Genomic DNA, 6271 nt, shown 5'->3' with positions numbered 1-6271 from the left:
AAAGGAAAAAAATAAGAGGGAAAGAGAAGAAAGAAAAGGTCTTACTGCATAATCTCTCTTCACTTTGCATGTTTGTGTGTTCTAAAGAGGAGATTTTGGAAGCCAAATTAGCCTGCTTTTTCACCTTCAGAACATAGGCAGTTCCCTGTGATTTCCCCATCACCCTAATAATTTATTTTGAAGGTTCCAGGTAAGAGATAACATGAAATAATTAATGATAAGGGGATACTCCTTAAGCAGTCTTGACCCTTATAAAATCTATCCCCACCATGGTCATCTTTCCTCCTGAATAATACAATACCCATATGGTTTTGCTAATGATTATGCAAGCTGGCCAATCTCACTTGTTTTATGTGCTTATCACTCACATGGCTATTGATTAAGTGCCTTTTCTTTTTCCTATCAAAGATGAAGGTACAGTTCAACATGGTCTGAAACAAGGTAGGATCAAACTCCAGTGTGATTCACTTTCTAAAATAGCATGTCTGTGAAATGCAGTCCTGTGTGCCCGGGGAATATGAGGGTTCCCACGAGCTCCCATGACAGATCAGTGAAGCTAACACTGGATTCTACTCTCTCTTTTATGTCAAGAGAAAAAATGCTCTCAGCATCTCTGTAAGAGGTGTGCCAAGCTTACAGGGCTAAGAAAAAACTTTAAAAATTGGGTTGATATTCTCTTATTTTGACATTAGTATCAATATTAGACTTTGAAGAAAAAACTTTCTCCTCCTGAGATACCTCAAAATCAATTCAGTTTGAGAAATTTCTGTTTGGCCTGATACGTGATGTTGGTTCCAATCAAAAAGCACATTGGGTCACCTGCAGTCTAAATTCTCTCATGATTCAGTGGGAAAGAAACTATAACAAAACAGAAGGAAGGGCTGGGACACCTTTTAGCCTCCAAAGTAGGGTACAGCATGGATTAAAAGGAATAGCAGCCATCTGTGGGGCCAAGAGAGTGAGCACCAAGAAGTTGGTGCCTTCTGGTTAATGTCACTGGGAATAACATTAGATACACACCCTGACGACATCTCTCTGGAGCTGTCAGCCCCAGAATGAAGAGGGATGCTAGCAGGGCAAGAAGCATGCCAGAGGAGGTGGGAATGTTTCTATACAGCAGTTTTTATTTCATAATTCACAAAGCTTTATTGCTTTTATTGTGAATTTTATTGTTTATTGCTGACTCAGAGGGTGATGTTTGCACTCTGATAGGAGAGGTTAGGTGAGATAGATCCCTATCTGAGTGAATGGATCTTTGCTTTAACTTCAGGAGAGTTGTGAAAAACACCTGGGAGACCTTTCCTGATGGAAGCGCTGTTAAATCCAACGTGTTGGGCTGCAGATAGTCCATACACTTCACTGTTCTCTTAACATTTTATATCACAGAAGACATCTCTGCCCATTTTAGGAGCTTCAGGTGACACCACGAAAATGACTACCCATGTTTCTAATAAGGACAAACAAGCTGGAGAAAGATTGGAGACCAAATTTATTGGAGTGAAAAATTAAATCCAGATCCTCTTGACATTTGCCTATTAGAATCATTTAGTAACACCATTTGCATGCTTCTTTGGGTAGGGTCATAGAGTCATGTCATTGAATCATAGAATGGCTTGGGTTGGAAGAGACCCCAAGGATCATCAAGCTCCAGTCCCTCCAGTGCAGGCAGGGCTGTCAGCTTCTACATTTAATACTAGACCAAGATGCCCAGGGCCCCAACCAACCTGGCCTTGAACACCTCCATGGATGGGGCATCCACAACCTCTCTGGGCAGCCTGTTCCAGCACCTCACCACTCTCTCTGTGAAGAATGTCCCTCTGATATCCAACCTAAATCTTCCCTCTTCTGGGGGTCTTCTTTATGAGGAAGAGCAAGAAGAGGAAACACATTCAAAAATTGATTTAATAGAAGGAAATCCTGCAGAATTAAGAGAAGGGGAAAAAGGAGTTACCATGACAACCACCTTCACCACCACCACCATCACTGATTACGATGTATGAAAACATGGAGAAAAGGAACAGATTGGGGTAAATGACTGTATATGTCTGGGTTGGGAGGTTCTACCTGGAAAAGGACCAAGAGAGCTACCACAGAACCAAGTGGCCTTCTGCAGCCGGCTCTAAATGGCTCTGGGGAGTAGTGTGAGGTGAAGAAGATGGTCTTGTTGGATGCTCCTATGTGAAGCCAGGAATTGGACTCAATGATCCATATGGGTCCTTTCCAACTTGGAATGTTCTGTGATTCTATGACTGGTGTCACTGGGGTATGGGGCATGTGCCCATGGGTTGAGCAGGGCAGTGAGGAGTTGTGTGAGCCAAATGCAGGTGGTTGCGTTGGCTTTACCAAGAGACAAGGAGATGCATCTCCCACACAATGCTCCTAGCTATACCCCATACAGGGCAGGCTGTGTTTTCATGCTTGCAGGCAGCATGTTTGAGTCTTCATCCTTCACCCAGCACTATAGTCCAGACAACTGCATTTAGCAGTAAAAAATGCCCCAAATAGCACTACGGCCAAATGTTCATTCAGTGATCACCCCAAGAGATTCTGATGCTAAACCACTGCCCTGTATTTGCCAGCAAGTACAACAACCTCAGTATCTTGACGAGCCTTATCGAAAGGGATTTCAATCAAAATGATTCCCAGGGGTTAATGAATATACAGCAATACCTTCAGGGTTGAAGTAAATCATTTTCTGTGTATTGTTCAAATGTCATTGTTTTACTGCCATACAAACACATATATTAAAGGGGGGAGAATCACCAGCTGTAAGTAATACATAAAGGTTTGTATAAAAATGAATTATGCAAATACGATCTCTCTTTTCTTGTGAGTGTAATAATAAAAATGTAAAATAAATCTTAATAACATGTCTCTGACTTAAAATGCTAAGGGGCATAAGGGGAAGAAAGAAGGGCCAGAGCTGTTGTTTATTGTTGAATTCAGTGCTGAATCCAACGTGCCTTAATGTTCTTGGAAAAATTGAAACACCTAATGTCAGATAAGATCTCCATGGTCTAATTCTTCATTCAGAGCCCTGGGATAAAGTATCCCACGTGACAATCCAATAAGCTTTCACTTCTTCATCCATTTGTTATCAAGGAGCCCTCACACCTATGTTTAAAAAGTAAAAAATATCTTTTAAATATCATTATTTCTTACATTGTGATAAATTGCACTGGAGCAATACATGCAATTTAAAAAGAGGGAGGAAAAAAATGGCAGACAGAATGAATGATATAGATAGATTGTCTACAGCTTTAATGTGTAACATACTGCCTATCATCTACCTGCCCATCTACATACTTGTCTGTCTGTCTATCCACATGACTATCTTTATTACTGCAGAGACTTCTGCTTCATCTCAAATGGATGTTGCAGAACTGCATATTTGCTGCTGAAATTTCACTGCCTTCCTTAAACTCCAAAGTTTTGCAGAAAGGCCCGAATTTAAGTGAAAAGATAGATGAAAAAGACCAGCACTTCCTATTGTGGACCTCAGTCATGGTCATCGTGACATTGTCCCCTATTTGTATCTAATATCACAGAATCATTAAGGTTGAAAGAAACCACTAAGATCATCTAGTTCAACCATCAGTATCACATAACTAACCAGGAACGTAGCTGGGGCATCCCTCAGGGAGAATGGTCATGGAACAGGAGGGGAGCAGTGACTTTCCCTGTGATAAGAGGAGGGAAGAAGGGGAACAAGGAGTTGGATATCTGCTAAAATTTAAATATGTAGCAGTGTGTGGAGGATACATGGCTTTGGGAAGCAGAGCACAGAGGCATCTGCAGACATTAGATGGGAATCTGTTCCAAGTATTGGACATCCTTAAGCACGTGTGGCTGGATGCAGAACACTGGAGAGGCCTGCAAAAATTCTTTCATTTTTGGATGTGGTATTATGTCATGTCCGTGACAGCAACATCACCAAGCACTGCTGGCAGTCTGCAGCCCCAGATGGACACATGTTAATGACTGGTAAAAGCAGCAGACCCTTGAATGGGACCCGAGTCTCCCTCAGAGGTGGCATTTGATGCTATCCTCTGGAGCTGAGATCAAGTCTGTTATCCCTTTTCCTGTTACTAATTTTTACTACTTTTGTTGCTGCACTTTGCATTTTTATCTGCCAGGTTGTTGTTGAACCACAGCTTTCTGCTTCCTCTGCTTGCCTGTTAATGGAGGAGGACCTCTCATCTGCCACTGTGCTTTAAGGCTAAGAATGTGTGTGCTCTATCAGAAATGACCTGCACTAGCACACATACATCAAGGTACACAGCAGTTACCAGTTGCCTTCGGCTAACACGCAGACCAGTCTGTTTCTTGGCACATTAACAAAGTGTTAATTGTTCTTTTCAGATGTATTTTTCCTGCCAAATGCAGAAGTAATCCTGACACTGCCTTGCATCTTTGGCGCTGGGGCTTAGGTCAGACTCTGAATGGGTTGTAAAACAATGAATCAGCATTAGGCTTTTATTTGGAAACTCAAAGTTGTGCAAAGCTCCAGGGTTCAGGGATGTTGAAGCAAGCTTTGAAGCAGAGGTGGAACTTACTGAGAAGTCTATTAAAAGATGAAGAAGTTGAGAATTAACCCATAGCCTGGTCTGGAGCAGGTCTGGCAAAGGACTTCAAATGGAGGCTTTGGAGAAAAGAAAGAAAGAAAAACTTATTTGTATAAACCTGGCTAGAATAGGACAGTGTTTTCATTAGACCTCATTTGCAGCAGGGAAGGAGGGAAATTCCAGGTCTCCTGAGGAGTACTGAGTCTCAGTCCAAAACAAATCTGTGATTGTGATCCAGGCTGGCACTAGGGGCTGAATTTCATAATAACAACACAGATTTGATTAACTAAGATCACTTTCTCAGGCAGGATTTCAAACAGGTCCAGGGCATTGCAAGTTCCACACAGTGTCCCAGATTTGTGATTATTTGTGTTTCAGAATGGGGCATAGAGATTGAAGAAATCTAAGTGAGGGTGCTATTACTGTGAAGCCTAGCTTTTCTGAAACAACACTGTATATCTGCCTCTGTGGAGAGAGGTTGGACAGTGAGGGCCTTTGTAAGTCCATGGGATAAATTCCCTGCATATCTACCAAGCTGGTCTGCATTATATAGGATGAGGGGTAATGGCCTTAAGTTGTGCCATGAGAGGTTCAGGTTGGATGTTAGGAAAAATGTCTTCTTAGAAAGAGTGGTGAGGCATTGGAACAGGCTGCCCAGGGAGGTGGTGGAGTCACTGTCCCTGGAAGTTCATGAAATATGTAAATATGGCACCGAGGGACATGGTTAGTGGACACGGTGGCGATGGATGATGTTTGGACTGGATGATCTTAGACATCTTTTCCAACCTTAATGATTCTATGATTCTGTGATATTTCTATGAGCAACCAACATGTGTTCCTTAGCTAAGGCCGTATCATCTGGATTTCACTTGGAAACCACTGATGAAAGAGACAAAGACAGCAAGCCCTAGTCAAAGGTAATGTTGTTTACTCATCCATTTTCACAGAATGGATAAAGTTTGAGCCTGTTATCAACTTGAATAATGCTTGAGGGTAATGTTTTCTTGTCTCAAGAGAAGTGCAAACTGATTTCCCAAAGACAGTCTTTACAATGAGATTTCTATTTTTCCCCTTGGGAGAATGAAAAATCCCAGCTTGGACTTTCTCATGTTGTTCCTTATAAAATAGTTTTTTATTTTTGAATAACTTAGCTTTTACAGTAATAAGCACAGATGTATCTGTCTGTCTCAGCAGAGTTCCTTTAGGTCAAGAGCTGTCTGTTTTTCTGAAGTGGGAAGGCTAAGCATTAGAATTTTGGCTACCCACCCTCACACCACTTTGTCACGTCCCCAGGATGCACAAATTGAGTTCATCCACAACGTAAAAATAACTCCCCTTTTATCATTTATCAAGAAAGTCAAAGCTACTTAGAGTTTTCTGTTTACATCTGTGCATTTTGACACTTCATGTGAACTGTATATTTTTCAGTATGGTGAACTTAAAGGAACAGAAGACAGCAGGTAAATAGCCATGTGGCCTGAAAATAAAAGACAGCTTGCCTAGATCAGAGTGACTGCCTACAGTCTGCTAAAACAGAGCCAGCAACAGGCATGGGCAAAGCCATGTAGTCTTGTGCAGCTCCATTTGTGAGGAGAATGAAAGTTGGTGGGGTTCAACTAAAAGATGGAATGGTTTCCCTGTGTACTGCTGTCACCAAGGAGCCCAGACCAAACAGGGGGTCTGGCCTTGTGCTTTACTTGCAGTAT

This window comes from Centrocercus urophasianus, unplaced genomic scaffold, assembly GCF_019232065.1.
Source record: "Centrocercus urophasianus isolate 14NV4802_14NV808 unplaced genomic scaffold, USGS_Curo_1.0 seq_15, whole genome shotgun sequence".
Taxonomy (NCBI): domain Eukaryota; kingdom Metazoa; phylum Chordata; class Aves; order Galliformes; family Phasianidae; genus Centrocercus; species Centrocercus urophasianus.
The sequence above is the reverse complement of the archived record's forward strand: the minus strand, read 5'-3'. Positions refer to the sequence as shown.